The following is an 18,394-nucleotide window of genomic DNA, read 5'->3' on the forward strand; positions in this document are numbered from 1 at the left end:
AAGCAGGCGGATACAGGTTTGAAGTTGAACCATTGACAGATCCAGAAGGCGAAGGAGTTCAGATAGAAGGAGGTCCGTGTATCCAGACTCCTCCTGAGCCACTTGCAGGTCCAGCAAGAGAAAACACCATAGCATAAGAGGAGGGCATTGAACAGTAACCAGAAAGGGCGAACGATAAAGGGACACTTAAAGGAGATAAGTGGCCAGAGTCGCGAGTAGCAAAAGGAAAAGTGGTCATTGATGAAACAATTGAGGAGGAGATAGATACAACAAGAAAGGAGGACCTGAGCGAAGGAGAATTGCACGGTGACCGCAAATTGAAAAGAAAGAGAGTAGCAAACAGAAGATACGCAGGTCCTGAATGGGCATATGCAACTTCAACAGAGTGGCAACAAGAGTTCTTGGCATTTTTTTTTGATCGAGAAGTTCCAGGTCAGTACTATAGTACCTGAGTTCAGCCACGAGATAAAGAGACTGTGTTAGGCTGAAATTGAATTAAAGAAACTTGAAAACAGAGACTGATAAATTACCGGATGTGTCGCTATTAACCTGAAGTGACTTTTGAAAACTGATTGTGATAAGCTGCTAACTGGATTCACAAAGGACCCTGGGAGCGAATGAAGAAGCTGTAAATACTTGCTAAAGAGAGACTTTGCTTAGCCTTGCCTTAAAAGAAAAGAAAAAAAAAGCTGTAAAAGAAAAGAAAAAAAAGCTAAAAAAGCTTTAGCCATCCTCTGTTGATTGTCGTTTACATTTGTAGTACTTCACTTCTGATTCTTTACAGATCATGCCTAGTATGGGAGATGATAGTTAGGGGAGTAGGCGTTGTAAATATTTGGGTGTTGCTTTGGGTGTTGTGTGCGTGATATTCATTATAGCTTTGTTTGTGGAGATGCGATTGGTGGATGAGAATGAAGCTAACAATGCTACAGTTTCTGAGACTGCTACATTAACACCTTGGGAGAAGTTTGAGCAAGATACAAAGTATCTGCATGACAACACTAATGCCAAAGGGGAACTGTCTACTAACGTTTTCTATTGCTTGCTGAGTGAGTATGTTGACACTATGGATGCTATGGATGCAAAGGCTTGTTATGCGTGTACACAAATTCCTCTTTCAGTTCAAGAGGGAGCTACATATCACGGCTTGCCACTAACCTATGGGATTAATTGTAGTCTGCTACTAACGCGTTTCTATAACCAAGAGGAAGTGCAATATTTTTACTCTAACTATGACCTCGTATTCTCTAATGTGCCTATCATAGAAGATCTGAATAGTGTAGCTAAATACTATGCCATAAAATCGATTAAAGGGTTCTTTGAACCTAGAGTAGCGATCAGTACATCATATGCACACAGCAATAATTTGACATGCTTGCTTACACCCGTAGAGAAAAGCTTTCTAGATCACACTGAAGATAGAAGGAGGGTTTTAAAAGGGAAATTAGAAAGGGCTTGCAGCAACGATCATTTCTTAATAATGGTAATTACAATGGGATTAGGGAACAAAGGAAGCTAGCTTTAGATGCGAAAATGTAGGTAGGCTTTGTATAACACAGCTGAAGTCATATTATGACAATGTGTTTGTGGGAAGGAGTGAGTGTAAGTATGTGTTTTTGTTTCAAATTAAATGGACCTTTATGCTAAATGGAATGGATAAAGCGATCCCAGGGGTTTACTATATTTGTGGACTTGATGCTTATTACCGCCTTCCAAAGGGATGGTATGGGACATGTTACTTGGGAATAGTTTTCCCAAAGATTTACCAGCTAGAGGACTTAAAGAAATTTCCGAAAGTGACAGTATTACTTTGTGCTAGACAAAAGAGAGAAACTGCTGCTGATGTAGTAGGAGACATATTTGGAGCAATAATTCCTTCAGTAGGGGTTGTCTTAAACTCCGTAAAGATTCAAAAGTTGTCTACTATTGTGGATAACATGTTGACAAACTTCACAGGCTATACTCCTGATGGATACTGAACTGGCTGCGGAGAGGGCTATGACTCTTCAGAACAGGCTTGCTTTAGACATTCTTTTAGCGAAAAGTGGCGGGGTCTGTAAGATGCTTAATGAGCGTCACTGCTGTGCCTACATACCTGACAATAGTAATGAGATTAGAAGTATGCTTACTAACCTAACAAGAGATAGTGCAGATTTGAAGGAACTGAAGGAACCCGGAGATTGGGAAAAGGTTGGAAAAGGACTTGCTAATGTGGGAAGTTGTTTTAGTAGTATTTGGCATGGGATAATGGGAAAATTAATACAGGGAATAGTGATTATTCTGGCTTGTTTATTTGGACTATGGTTATCATGCAAAATTAGCAAAAGGATTAAAGCAAAATTGGCAAAACATAAAGCAAGGAGGGAAGAAAAGAAAAGGGAGAAAATGTTCAGAGCACAATATGAAAAGGCAAAACAAAAGGAAGAAATTGAGATGAAGGAGATCAAGAAATGAAAAGATTGTTAAAGGAAGGAATTGTGTGATGACAAGAGTCATCAGAGGAGGGATTGTTGGAGTGTAGCTTTTATAATAAAAAATTAACATGAACTGCTTGCAAAATAATATATAATGAAGCTGCATAGAAAACGCATTAATATATTTCTAATGTACGCGTTTGAATAGTGCCCACGGGGTGTGGCCACCAATGTATACGATGATTAATGAAATTGACTAATAATGAATTATTAATGTACTAATGTATGATTTTGTTTTAGCATTAAGAGTATATGTTAAAGTTTTGTTGAATAAATCATTAGGCCTTAGTTAGCAAGAGTCTAGGCCTAGCTGCCTGGTCTCATATTAAGTGTGTTTTTCTAACGTGCGATGTGCTGTCTTCCTAAGGACGAGTAGCTGTACTTTTCCAGAAGCTGGATATGTGTGTGTAACCGTAGTAAATTCTTTCTCATTGGACCCAACTTGCTCAAGGAGACATTCTTGTTGAATGCAACAGTGTAATTCGCAACAGGTACAAGGTCGCCTGAACTGGTAAAGACAATGGAGCTACTGACTGAAGCCGTGCATGTAACATTTCTTACCTGCCATCTCACCTGATGAAGATGTAAGTCACAGGAGCCAATGAACTGTATGAGAACTGTCTTAGGTGAAAATTCTAGTAAGGTGACCACTCAACCATTGGACAAGAGATAGTGGTGCACCAAATACTGACCAATGGGAAATTAGAGACTTATCTGGCGAATTCAATTTAACGTCGTGTCACAAGGAGACATCAGCCATTAGAGGGACACCCCTGCTGTTACTCTGGCATTCCGTCTTCACCTTTGCTGCTTTGATTCTTCAAAACCCATCCTCACCTTGTCTTGCCCAATATCTATTTCTTCTCCTCCTTAAGAGGGAAGAACTTTCTGCCCTGTTAGCTGAGACTTTGCTGTTCTATCCTGGCTGATGGCGGATCGACTACTGTCCTGAGGACGAAGACTGACTCTGTATGCTGACCCATTACGGAGGGTAACTATATGATAATGAAATTGTAATTGTCTGTTTGCCTTTCCTTTCTAGGTACCAACTGCTTTTGACAGAGACCATAGTTAGATGTTTTCCAAATTTGTGTTACCAAATTGTTTTGCATGAAGCCCAACATGCTGATGCTAATTCGAGGTTAGTTAAGGAGTTCACTAATATTGGGTGCAAATAGACAAAATGACTGAATCTTTGCTGTGTTGAATAGATGCACAAAGGATACTCTGCTAAATAGATCCATGTTGACGCTGTGTTTTGTTCTAATGTTTATCATCTTTGCTTTGCTTAAATCTTACTCAAGTTGCCATATCATGACATTATTGATGTGTTTGCTGGTGTTGAGACTAATAAACTTGCTAGCAGATTGTAATCAATAGGAAATAAATCTCAGAAACCTTACTAAAGTTTTGTGTGGTTATTCGTGGCTGAAAGGTCACTGGTGAGTTTGGATCCTTATTAATGTCATTAATTAATTTGATTAATTTGCTGTTGTGAATATTGATGAGGTTATTGATCTATCAATGGTTATGCTGATTAGTTATCTCGTCTTAAGGTGCCTCCACTCAGGGTCAAAATGTTCATTGGCCTTAAACGAGTCCCAGAGTAAGTAAATTACCTAGGGCGGGACGCGTTATCAGCTGTTACAGACACAAATGAACTCTTGCTAGTTCCTGTCAATTCTTCAGTGACCACCCCGGTTCGAGATCTAGCTTTTTTTTACACAAACACATCACAGACTAATGACACTATCTACCAAGAGCCCCCACGTGAAGTGGACCAAAGTACAGATGGGGCACCGGCTCCTGTGTTTGCAGAGACTGCCTCTGGCTATTTCATTGACAATGATGATTTTTCTTCAGATTCATCCACTACTGTGATTGACAATGTTTAAAAAAGAAGTAAGTTGTATCAATGGCTTAAAAAGAACTATTTGAAATACCCATGGAACTATTTATGGTTCTGTTTGACATTTTTTGCATTATTTTTATGGATTGGGTTTGTGACTGTTTTCTTTTTGCTTATAAACGGTCACTATATTCTTGATTGCTCCCCTGTGTAGCCTGTTGATAAGGTTTTAACTCCATATCATTCTTCACATAAGGTCCGAAGAGACTTGTCCCCTGTAAATGTTACAGCTATACCGATTTCTGATGGGATTGTGTGGGACAAAATTCCATTTGGTATATACGGGCCTACAGAAATTATTCAAATACCATACGTGTTCAAAATTTCAATGACTGATGTAATTACACCTGATGTTGTCTCTGATGATTGGGATGTCCAAACAGTTGATTCCATGCTAACTGAAATGAAGGACTATTCCGCTTTTGAAAGTGATGATGTATATGAAAATACAATGAATTATGGGGAAATGTTCTGCTATAACAATTGGGGACATGCCTACCTACACCATGCCACTAGATATAGGCCAGTATTAAACTACACACAGTGGGAACACTGTTCTACACCACCACTGGGGAGCCCAAAGTACTACAGTGATAAATGTACATACTTTTCTGGCATGACACAAAAAGAGCACAGTCGTATTATTTTAAAATACCTCCGGCACAAATTAGGAAGATTTTGCTAACTGATACAAAAATGATTTATTCATATCCCTTTGTTTCCCGGCTCGCAGTTGAAGGTTACGAATTCTGGAAGAGCACTATTGATTTGAAAAGTGTATGGGGAACACAAGATTGGCAGATACAGGGTAGGGAGGCTTTATTTCGAGCATGCCTGATTCCTGTGCAAATGATTTTCTTAAATAACACTATTCAGCAGACATCCTATCTAGGGTTAGCAAAAATTAAAGACTTGAACACGCCCAGTATCCCCACTCCGGCAAGGTTTAAAGATTGGCAATACTTCCTTAATATCACCGAGGACAGGCTAGATGCAATGGTCCAGGCTGGTACCTATGATTCTTCACTTTCCAGTCCTGGTGGGTGGTTAATATGGCCCACTGACACTAATGAGTGTCAAGCGCGTTTTTTTAACTCTTCAGGGTTTTTTTCAATTAACAAGCCAGACCCTCGCTTTGTATCAGGTCAACATACAGGTATAGTTACAACATACAGTGTGGGTAAGCTGTGTCAGCAATGGGTACAGACCAACACGTTAGCCGCAGTTAAGCAACACCTGAACACCCTTTCCAAAGATATAGACTTGCAGGATTTTCTGCTGGGTCCTAGAAAAAAACGCTTGAGAAGGTTTTTAGATGCTATGTACAATGAAATTTGAAAACTTTCCCAGATTGAGGCTGCTGCGCATTTAAGGCAATTGGATAAAGAAAATTTAAAAAAAGGCATTAGCTGTTGTTGACAACGGCATGAATATACTGTCCAACAGGATTTATTCATTATCAAATATAGTGTTGTCTGCTATTGATATCACTCAGACAGATTTACATCATGGGCAAACACAGCAACGTTCCATCATGCAGCTGGGTTTGACTTTACAGACACTGAAAAATGGCCGCCTCCCATGGAAGTACAGTATATTAACAGGAGTAAATTCTTCACTGCTTTAAATTTTTCCAAGGAACAACAGACAATGGCTAAGAGGGAGGCTACTTTCACCATGCTTCACGTAGAAAAGTTAGATAAGTTGCCCTTCACAGTGGCAGAGAGTCCTTCAACTATCTGGCTCATACATGGCGTAATTAATTTACCCATTTCGACCTTTCGTTTCTCAAACTGCCTGAAACATCTTGCAGTAGGCAGGTACAAGCAGCTAGGAGATAGCTATATTAAGGAAGAGTGGGAGTTGCCCTTTGACTACAAATGTCTGAACGGCGAAACAGAGGTCTTTCTTAGCGGAAGCGAATGTGAGACTGCTGTTAGTCATTCCATGATATGTAAGCAGGTGTCCCTTCACGGTCTTTGCAATGTGGGGGTCGCGAATTTGGCCTGTTTGCTGAAGGGTACTCCCGTCCCTTTGATTCGCCTGGTATTTCATGTACTTTCCAATGGACGTTATGTGGTACTGAACGATCAAAGTTGTTGCGGCATGCGACCAGGAATTGCCTACGCAATCTCAGTCTCGAAGGTCGTTACGTGTTGTGGACATGTTTTGTTTCCCCCCACACGAGAGATAAAAGTATCTGACATGTGGCCCCACATAGATACTATTAATGTGAAGTATGACAAGCTGAGTAGGCTAAAGGCGATATTGTTTCAAAAACAGGTCGCCTTGACATCCGCAAAGGAGACGTATGCTCTCCTGATTGCGAGATCATCAGCCGAGAAACAATCCCTATTAAATACCAACTTCCCCAAGCACTTTGGAGAACTGGTATCCAGAATATTCAATGCTTCGAGCACCACTGGTATTGTTCATTTTTTTAAGGCTGTCGGGTCTGATTTTGTGTCCATCTTCCAGACTGTCTTTGGAGTCATCCCGTCAGCCATCCATTCGCTCTTTTCAAGTGTGTTTGGTTGCTTTCCAATTAATTTGGCTTTGATTGGCGGACTACTACTGCTATTTCTTCTGATTCGCAGTGGTTGTTTCTTTCCAGCTACGCAGAGCAATGGAGCCGCTCCCACCAACTTCACTGTGCCGTAAGCGCATGGTTCGGATCTTCGGTGCACCCTTGCTGGTGGAATTGGAGCATGACTGGTCGTTGTCATTTCGACCCCTTCTTTGGTGCGTACAACTAGTCTTCCGTTGCATATGGTGCCTCTTTGAACATCTGCCTATGGTCTGTCTTGCTGTTGCACCGACATCTCCTGTGGACCACGAACTGCTGATGTCCCCGATGAGGGTTCATACATGGTCATGCTCCTTGAGACTGTGGTTGCACCGCGAGGCCACCTATGAGCCTTCTGTTTTGAGATCTACTGTGGGTGAAGACACTGCAACGGATAATGTTACACCAGAAAGTACTGCTCACTACTGCTCTGTGGATCCGTTTGTCCGCCCAGCACTCGATTTAACATCAGATGATGTTGACTCATTTTTTAGGTCATTGGTTGGTGACTTCAATGACACTCTTCAAGATCATGCGTACAGCAAATAATTTGATGAATTGACTTGCCATTCTCAATTCAAAATTATGCATTTAAATTAACATTGCTTTGGCACGCTGTGGTTGTCATGGTTGACATTAACATCTCTGTATGTGTTTTAGCAGATTTGTTTTTAATATCTTTTTTAACACATTTTTTAAAGATTTTTTAGCTGATTTTATGCTTTTAGCTTTTTAGTTCAGAGCAATTTTAGCGTTTGGGTTCCTGTACCTTCGTCATACCTGTCACGGCAATGGGGAGGGTTTAGTGAATCCTAGTTTGTTTTAATGGGATAACAGGAGTTAGCTTAGCCTCTGGCTTGCAGACTCGTGCCCCCGTCACCTAGTGACTTTTAACCTACTTAGCTTGCTCTGTCTTATTTTATTCTTCTAAGATGGCTGCCTTGTTTATAGTTAGGCCACTTTTTATGAGTTACATTATCAGTGTCACCGTGCTAAGGCGTCAAGATCAAGCAACAAAGACAAACAGACAGTAGGTGTTCACACTTAGGGATTTTCCCTCTCTATACTTTCGAGGGATTGTTTATATTAATTGCCGTCCCAAGCATGTCTGTTATCTATTGTTTGGGAACACACCTACATCAGGGGTCCTTGTAGATCTGTATAAATACATCGCACTTTAGACAGATAATCAGAGGGATTCCGACCAGAGGGCATCGCCACCATCGATGATACCGATGCTGCAGGTCATCTTGACACTGACCTAGTCTTCGTGTCCCTGCGGAGTCTGAGATAGAGACCTCATTCCAAGGTAACAAGGGTTTTGGGGCTCCTCTCATGGACATGGCATTGGCAGATTAGGTTTAGCAAACCCAGCTCTCCTTTAGGTAGGAGGTTAGGCCTTTCACATTAGGGTATTAGGACATATTACATCTCGTATGTCTATTCTATGCATTGCAAGATGGTGGGGGTCTTCGTAATAATGACTCTCGTCTTCACAATTCTGTTTCTTGCATTATTCATTATCCTAATCATTATAGCCCGTGCAACTTATCGCAAATTGCAGTTATGTTGAATAAAAACTATTGAAACTTTACTGCATCTTTGTCATTGCCTGTGTTTGTATGAGACATGATATATCTGTGAGCAAGGGGAAATCTCCGTTTAACCATGACACTCCCTGAGATGTCTTATTCTCGAGTCCATGCGTAAAGGCTGCCACAAATCACCTTTTACTATTGTGTTTCTGGTGAGGTGCTGCTAGTGAGCCGGTAAGGTTGGGACAACAGTTGCGACTTGTTGTAGGAAAGGCGTAGTCGCCTACAAACAAAAGTACTGTCATCCTTTAAGCAGAGCAAGAGTCCAAACTATGTGTGTGTGTTTATATATATATATATATATATATATATATATATATATATATATATATATATTCCACACTCTCTTCCCAAAATCCAGACGTATGGCACTCCACGAGCATTGAGTATGATGGTTTATTTACACACAGTGTTTCGGCGTCAATGCATTCTCAACCTTTTGGTCGCCATCTTGGCTGACCTTATATATCATGTGATCACGTAAAAAATCACTAAGTACAATTTTGACAGACTCTTTTCAAATAAACACCAAAAAATTATATCATAAATCTTAATATTTCCTGCTGAATGTAATACATATATATCCACCCAACCTATAATCCTTCTACACAAGACTTTTCTTTAAAGGGTCTGAGTCAAAACATAACCATGGTTATAGACATAAAATAAAATAAAAATTGCCAGCAACTGCAATAAGTTGAAATACATAATCATTTCATGCGGGAATACTTATCTCATCAATCATGTTTGTCCATAAATAATACATGTAGAATCCATATTTTTTTCTTAACTTGTCAGATATTACAACACGAAACATCTTACCATTATTTACATATATAGTACACATTAATGTACCATGTTATATATCAAAATATATTCTTGGGAGCTCAAAGGGATCATTAGTCCATAATTAATTAGAACTCAAGGACATGAATCACTAGTGTTAAATTCTCATCTGCTTTTTGTACAGCTTAATGAAGATGAATGTATAATTCTTCACTGCTATTCAACCCATTCAGTTCCTTCATGTTCAATGTATCTTGACTCCAACTTACACAGTTTCTTTTCTCTATCACCCCCTCTGATATCTTTGGCTATCCCACCTATCACACTGTAACTCTGTTCTTCCACTTTGCCTCCATGAATATCACGCATATGCCGGCAACTGGATAGGTGTCATCTTTGTTTTGAATAGCCCTCAGATGCTGAAGAATCTGTTTATGAACCTGTAGTTTAGTGCTGCCTACATAGATTTCCAGACAACTACATCTTTGGATATATATCACAAAGTTTCCTATGCAATTTAGATTTTGCAGACTGGATATCCATCATCGTTGGGATGGAGTAACCCATTCACTGAGCTTCAAATAAGACCCATAATTATATATTGTGGTGGAAAAATAAGTTTTGGGACCCCCCCTTTGATATTTTCTCCCCATTAACCAATAACTGTGGACCTTTCTAACCTTTGCCAATGTAGAACAAGATATAAGTCTGGAACGTTTTGTGGAAATTGGTCAAATGGGGCAAAGTTATTAATGCAGGAAAAATCTGAGGTATTCCTATACGTGGGAATCCTCACTACAGCTACTGAGTGGCTCTCATTACTTTGTGTCACTAGTCTCCACTAGGGAGTTATAGCTTGGATCACGTTTCTTTACTAAAAGCATTTTTTTACTTGCCTATATCTTTGGCACAGCTTGACGAATTTTCACGAAACTTTCCAAAGAAAATTGCCAGTTCCGTCAGCTGCTGCCTGGAAAGTTTTGGGTTGATCCTTGCAGGGAGACCAAGAAGAAAGGGGGTCCCAAAACACGTTTTCCCGATTAAGTTTTTCATAGAGATCTTGAACAGTGATAGCGTAAAAACTACTAGACGGAATTACACCAAATTTGGCAAGAAGGTAGGTCCTAGTCCAGAAAGAGTGCTTTTTTTTTTTGTTTTGGTGTAACTCCATTCAATATTTTTTTTTAAATTAAGGGGAAAACAAATGTGTGTATCTAGGGACGCGAAGGATTCACGACTCCGAACGATCTCATCCTGAGATGTGATTGGCTGATAACAGCAGAAACTGTTGACGTTTTGTTGGCATCCTAGGACTCGGCTTCAGCTGAGACCCAAAGTAAAAGTAAAAAACAAAACAAAAGAGGCCAGAGTATGATTTTACGAGCGAAGATGTAGTGAATCTGCAAATACACTTGTAAAATCAAAAAACAAACAAACAAAGCACGGGCTCCTACGCTTCGTTAGTCTAATGCTCCCGGGTGGCTGAGGCCTCCTGGCCCCCTCCCATTGCCCTGGGGACCACCACCCCAGGGCGATCTTGTAACTAATGAGGGGGTGCCCTGTGCCCCCCCCCGCCCCGGGGACCACCACCTCCCGGGGCAAGACTACAGTTGGAGTGGGGGCTGCATGGCCCCCCTGCACCCTGGGGTCCACCACCCCCGGGGCAAATGTTTTAAAAAATAAAGGGTGTCCGCTTCAGACCCCACACCACAGGGACCACCACCCCCTTGGGCTATTCCTGTTGGAGGGGGCATTATGGCCCCCTAGAGGAGCCTCTGATGGCCCTGGGAACCACCACCCTTCAATGCCGGCTCCTGCTATCAGTCACAGCTAGCGACAACCAGAAGGTGTGAGGCAGCATTCGGAGAGGGGGGTGGGGTTAAATAAAAATGTAATTAAAAAATAATAAAAACAAAAACACTTACCTCCTCCGCTGTGCCGCACCTCTGTCCCTCATAGCTCCAGGCTGCAGGCACAGGCTCCCAGCCTGCCCTGTGGCCAATCCTGATGCTGCTCAAAGGGTACCTCCAGACAGACTGGGAGCCTGTACAGACTCTTTCCAGCCTGGCAACTGTGTGGGCTGGAGAAAGCCTACTGAGCATGTGTTTGGCCAGCCCAGGACGGCCAGCCAAACACACATGCACTCTGAGGGGAGTGCTCTGTGCACTCCCCTCAAGGGATCGTCACCCCCAATGCCCCACCCCTTTTCAAGAAAAAGATAATAAACCCAGTTTATTATCGTTTTCTTAAAAAGGGTTTTCAGCTGCCGCTGCTGGTGGGGCTGCAGCACTCCTCTGCCTTAATGGAGACATAGCCTCTGACTGCTATGTGGGACATATCTGTGTGCTGTGGCTTGGCTGCAGTGCTGCAGGTCCTGCTGTCAGAACTAAAAGTTTAATCTCTGTCCTCTACACATGTGCAGGGGACAGAGATGAAATGCTTCTGCAAGCAGGGAGCTGCTGTCAAAGAAGCACCCTGCTTGCTGAAGCATTGGCACTGCAAGAGAAGCCCTAAGGCTTCCCCTGCAGTGCCAGATAGCCCGTAAGGGCAATGTTTTAAAAATAAAAAAAGTAAAGTAAAGCCCTTGAAGGCTTCCTCGTGATCCCCCATAGCACGAAAAGGAATTTATCATATAAAGTATTTTTTTTTATTAAATAAAAATAAAACACTGAGGACCGCATGAGGGTCCGTGAGGGCTCCCCACATTGTCCCTATTTTTGCTATTTATTTTGTTTTCACACAAAGCCCAGAAAGGGCTAAAAAAAAAAAAAAAAAAGAAAAGCCTCATAACTCATTGTGAAGAACTTCACACTGAGCTATGGGGGATTCGAGTCGAGCTTAACATGTTTATATATATATATTTTTTTTTTTTTTACTTTTTTCAATATATTAAATACATGAAATCTAACAAAAATATCTCATTCTAAGTATATGAGATATTAAAGCCTGAGAAAACTCTCTTTCTCTCTCACTTTCTTTCTCTCTTACTGTCTCTCTTTCAATCAATTTCTCCCACTCACACACATTATGGGAGCACCAGTTATAGTTAGCTGAGGTAGCTACAACTGCTGAATTTCTATGGATTTGTACGAGTAAATTCAGAACTTAACTATAACGTCCATGATAATTATATATATATATATATATATATATATATATATATATATATATATATATATACATATATATATATTATCCCCTTGGTTGGGTCAGGTCCTGGGGCATTTAATATTTTAATGTGGGGGCTATTCTGCACCCTCACAGCCCCGGGGACCCCAGCCCCGAGGACCCCCACCTCCCCGGGGCTCTAATTACATTAAATACAGGGGCACCAAGCCTCCCCGTCACAGTCCTAGAGGCCGCCACCTCCCAAAGCCATTTTTGTTATTATGAGTGGGGGCATGTGCTCCCCCCCAGCCCCTCCCCAAAAGGAATAATAAATAATTAGTCCACTCCCTGGCGGTTGGGGTCCCTGAGGCTGAGATCGCCCTTGGGAGGAGGGACCACGTGGCCCCCCCCACCTAAAACAATATTTAGGCTGCACCCTGGGGTGTGGGGTCCCAGGGCCAAGATTGGCGTGGGCTTGGGGGCAAAGCTGCCCCACCTCTCCCCAAAAAGTTAATTAAATGTTTAGGCCAAGGCCCAGGGGAGGGAATCCCCTGGGCCGAGACCAACCTTTAGAGGGGGCCATGTGGCCCTCTTCCCCCAAAATAAAATTAATATTTAGGCTGGGCTCTGGGAATAGGGTGCCCCCAGGCCGAGAGTCGCCTGGGGAGGGGGTGCATGCAGGGTTGTGTTGTTATATGGGTTGGCCGCAGGGACTGGCCTCATGCCAGGCCCTGCGGCCAACCCCACTGCACACGGCTGAAGGCCGTGCGCAGTGCGGGGTTGGGTTGTTATAGGGATTGATTGCAGGGGTTGGCCACAGGCCCTTCGGCCAAACGCCACTGCGCATGGCCAAACCATGAAAATTCACTGAGAAAACCAAAGGTTACTGGGACATTATATTTAGGAAATAGAATTTAAAAAAACTTAGAAATTCACTGAAATAACAAAGGTTACAGGGACATTATAGTAAGGCTCTGAATTTACTTGAATGAAACCATAGAAATTCATCAATTACAGTTAGAGTTCTTTCAAGTAACTATAACTCACGCCCGAAGGTAACTATAACTCGCACCCTCCACATGCACTACTAATTACCCAGATATTACAGCTGTCATGACAACTTCTATAATGTCCTTAAAACTGTAAATGAAACATGAGCAGTGACATTTTTGAAGAAAAAGCTGTGCATGGCGAGGGCGCGAGTTATTGTTACCTTAGGGTGTGAGTTATAGTTATTTAAAAGAACTCTAAGTATAACTGCTGAATTTCTATGGTTTCGCACAAGTAAATTCAGAACCTAACTATAACGTCCCGGTAACCTTTGTTTTATTCAGTGAATATATACCTTCCTACCCCTATACACTAGCCATCCTTGAACCCTAAAAACTTCAAACTATCTCTGAAACATCCCATCACTGAACCTTAAAATTCCCTTATCACGCTTAAAACCTAAACTTTAAATTTTAATTTTCAACAATGAACAGCATATACCTATAGTTTTAAATAAATACTGAAAACATAACATTAATCTATAGCTATTAATAACATTTCCTCATCATTATGTATCTGTAAATTTGTATGTGTATACAATCATATATATATATATATATATATATATATACAGACATATTACATATACATATATGTATATATATAGATATAGTCGAAAACATATATAAGCATGTACACACATCTAATATCAATAAATATGCAAATATAGTGACTTTAACTATTAAAAAATATACTTGTCAGTAGAGGGAAGTAATGAAAAATCTACCTGCTTTGTAAAGACCCCTTTGCCCTTACCTGCAGTGTAAAGTCCCACAAAGTGCAAACTGTGATATAGTGGTGACATAGCGTCAGAGCGTAACTTTCATTGGCCTCCCTCAAGTCGCAGCCAAAACACTACTGAAGAAATTAAACTGAGTATTGTCTGTGAAGTGAAGCATTTGCGCCTGGGGTGCAGCAGAATGGTGAGGCGCACACTGAGTGTGTGATTGGTGTCAGAACACTACACTGGCACACAGTTGGCATGATTAGATATTGAATCAGAGGGAAACTTACTCTTAAGCAAGGTGTGGAACCAGAATCTGCCGGGTACCCACCAAATTCCAGCACTGGTTATCGGTGGAATCAGACAGGCAAGGGAGGAGAGGCAATCTAACTTCTAGATTAAGGTTCCCACACAAGACCAAACTGTGATTTAGGACAAACTGCTATATCTACTCGTAACTGAAACCTAACATCCTCGACGTACCCCGCAACAGCCACATCTCCGCACACCTGAGACACCTGCATTGGCTCCCAGTCAGCAAAAGGATCACCTTCCGTCTTCTCACCCACGCACACAAAGCCCTCCACAACAAGGGACTGGAATACCTCAACAGACGCCTCAGCTTCTACGTCCCCACCCGCCCCCTCCGCTCCGCTGGCCTCGCACTTGCTGCCGTCCCTCGCACCCGCCGCTCCACGGCGGGTGGGAGATCTTTCTCCTTCCTGGCGGCCAAGACCTGGAACTCCCTCCCCACCAGCCTCAGGACCACCCAGGACCACTCCGCTTTCCGGAGACTCCTAAAGACTTGGCTGTTCGAGCAGCGATAACCCCCCCTTTCCCCCCTAGCGCCTTGAGACCCGCACGGGTGAGTAGCGCGCTTTATAAATGTTAATGATTTGATTTGATTTGAATATCTGTTATTAATTGGGACTTCTTAGAAACATCTTTAATATATGAATCACTAACTTTAGTACATATTATAATTGGTCTTTTGTGTGGCACAATTTGCACATGCAGAAGAGTCTAAGGGCCAGATATGTCAAGAATCCATTTTGCGATTCTCTAACAGCGATTTTTAAGATTCTGACCCCATTCGCTCCCATATTTGCTATTTTTTTGCATTTCCCAAATTGTGAATTCCTAACTGGAATGCTGGTGCTGGGCGCCTAAGGCCCCCTCTGCTGCACCCAAAAAAATATTTTAGGACATTTAAGGTGCACACATGCCAAAGGGACATGTGTGCGTTACAAGTCAATTTTAACAATGCATTTTTAATGCATTTTTAATATTTGCACATGGTTACCACCAAGTTGTATTTGGTGGTAATTGCGATTCCTCAATGCCCAATTCGCATTAAGGAAAAGCTTGATACATGTGCTTAAGAAATCGCAAATAAGTATTCCTTATTTGCGATTTCTTATTCTCTAAACAGGGTCGCAATTTTAAGGAATCGTTATTTTAGCGATTCCTTCAAATTGCATAGCGAATGCCTTTCATACATACTGAAAGGCATTTTTGCATTTGCAAACGACCATTCGCACCGTTTGCGAATGCAAAAACGCTTGATACATCTGGTCCTAAGTGCGAGTGCCCCATCTGGAGGTTTTACCCTGGCGAGCAGCCATGGAAGCCTCACCCTCGGAGATAAGAAATGACTGAGGGTCCTCGTTAAGGGTGCCCTTTTAACTCCAATGGATCTGATAACGGGAGTTAATTCTGGCTTCCAGGCTAAAACCAAAGGTGTGATCCTGGACAAATCACTATTTCTGGAGATCAAATAACATAGCGGATTTTAAAAGCTGCTGCACATTCTCGCCGCGCCTCTCACCTGTGAGGGGCAGAGATCCGGCCGGAGGGTCGGGTCACCGCTGCTCTGCAGAATGCCAGGGCGGTCAGGGCACCCCGGGCACCGGCGGAGCCCGCTGCAGATCCGAGGTATGCGCACCCTCGCCTCGCTAGCTGCGGAGCGAGGTCCGGTGCGGTGATGATATTGTAAGGTCGTGACGCGGCACGGAGTTATGTTATGGTCAGAGATCTGGCGAGGTCAGTGGCTCACAAACAAGGATTTCCTTCTCTGAACTCGGTTGTTTTATTAACCTTGCTGTTTTTCTCGGAGCTGTATTGAGCCGGTGCAGCGCGGATCCTGGCTGTAGCGCTGTGTGGATCTGATGCTGTCCTGTCCTGGATTTGGTGCTGTATTGACCTGGTGCAGCGCGGATCCTGGCTGTAGCGCTGTGTGGATCTGATGCTGTCCTCGATTTGGTGCTGTAATTTACTTGGTTCTAGTGGTATGCTGGTCTTGTGCCGTCCTTGACTACATGTTGTATTTGTTTGGAGTACTGGCCGGGTGCTGTCCTGGATTGGGTGCTGTATTGGTCTGTTCCTGGTAGTGTGTTTGTTTGGGGCTGTTCTGTGTTTCACACTTTATAGACCTGTTGCTATCTTGAGTCTGAATTGGGTGCTGTATTGCACTAGTGCTGTCTAGATTCTGGATGTTGTGCTGTATTTTGTGGTTTTCTGATCCAGGGTCTAGTTTGTGCATTGATCTGGTGCTGTTGTTGATTCAGTGCTGTAGTGATCCCGTTCCCTCTACTTAATCCCGAATCTACTGCTCTGTAGATGTGGTGCTTTATAGGTCTAGTGCTGCATAAATCGGCATCGATGGCGGATTAATGCTGCGATATTTGAACCCAGTGCTGTTTTGAACTGGCAATTTGTGTTTCCTTCGAGTAGTGCTGCAATGTTTCTATGCTATATTAATCTGGTGCTGTAGTGTTGCTGCACGGGTCAGGCGTTCTATAGATCTAGTGCAGTACGGATCCAGTGCGCTATGGATCTGTGTTTTTTTAGTGAGCTGCTCTTATTTATATCTGTTCTGGTGCTGCAGGGATCATCATCTGGCACTGTGTGGATCTGATGTCCCAGGGATCTAGCGCTGCAAGCATTTGGCGCTGTCTTCTGGCGCTGTTAGAAGTCCTGGCACTGGAGCTGCACTAGTGGGGAGATGATGCCACGTGCTGTTGCCGCGGCTCTGGTGCAGTCTAGACTGAGGCACCGACTCTCTCCCCGCTCCTCTCTTTCTGGTCCTTCTGCTCTGAACATCGGACGCCGCAGGGCTTAGTCCGCGCGAATCTCCTGCAGGTAGAACCCCGGTGACGTCATCCGACGAATCACAGACTCCCCGGGCTCTGACAGACTCAGCCCATTCACAAAAATCCATCCCAATCCGAGGAGCCATCCACATGCAAGCTGCCAGGGCGTCCGATGTGTGTCTGCAGCAGCAGCAGAGACCCTGGGAGGAGTTCTGGACATGCCACACACAGTTTGTATGTATTAGCAACAATTGTTATTTACAGTGCTCAGAAAGGGCAGAAGTGCATTAGAAACAATGCATAAAACACGTTGTTATATGATTTAAACCGTAGCAAAAAAAAACTGAAGGATATGGTACTAAGAATTTCCCACAGAATATTAGTTAAATAATTGCACTAATAATGATACTGGCCGAATTAAACTAAATATCTGATTTTTGTCACAGCATGCTTCTGTTTTACATCCTGCGCTGTTTCTTAGTACTGCGTGCTAGATAGGGTGACCACCTGTCATTGAGGCAAATTCTGGACAGGACTGTAAAAAATTCAGGACAAAGGGTCAAAATTCAGGAAAAAAAATCAGGACAAAGGGTCAAAATTCAGGACAAAAATTCAAGAACGAACGTCAGTTTTACAGACACATGCAAGAGAGGCCATGCCTCACTACATAGCACTATTTATTCACTGTGGTCTTTTTGTGATTGCCTCCTGGTATGCTAAATTCAGGTGTCACATTACCTTCTTGTTCAGTAGTAAATTAATGCCCTTCAGTACTGTGGCAAGGCCATCACCCCTATCCAAATCTACCCAATCTTTCTTGAAGAGAAAGTAACAGCAACATTTTGATTATGTTTCTGAACATTTTTAAACCCCTGGCAAACAGTTTGGGAAACATTAAGGTAATTAACCTTATGCTAGTTTAAGAAAATTGAACAAAAACACCTGGCTTACCCCAACCACCCATAGACTTTCACCCTAAAACAAAAATTAAAGAGGCAGGGCAGATGGTGTGGGCGACAGTCTCACACCTAATGTCAGGATGTGAGGTACCCACAATTTGTCTGTAGTCTCAAAGCACTCAAGTGTGTGT

The 18,394-nt window shown here is 42.5% G+C and overlaps 1 protein-coding gene across 1 annotated transcript in view; it reads right to left on the bottom strand.

Annotated features, from left to right (window-relative positions):
- LOC138261357 (G-protein coupled receptor 83-like) overlaps nt 1-17,482 on the bottom strand; it is a 769,995-nt gene extending 752,513 nt beyond the window's left edge. Inside the window, exon 1 of the mRNA XM_069210228.1 lies at nt 16,041-17,482. The gene's annotated coding sequence lies outside the window, so the exon portion shown is untranslated. The remainder of the gene's footprint in view (nt 1-16,040) is intronic.
- Between the last annotated feature and the right edge of the window lie 912 nt (nt 17,483-18,394).

Source organism: Pleurodeles waltl, chromosome 2_1 (genome assembly GCF_031143425.1).
Source record: "Pleurodeles waltl isolate 20211129_DDA chromosome 2_1, aPleWal1.hap1.20221129, whole genome shotgun sequence".
Lineage (NCBI taxonomy): Eukaryota > Metazoa > Chordata > Amphibia > Caudata > Salamandridae > Pleurodeles > Pleurodeles waltl.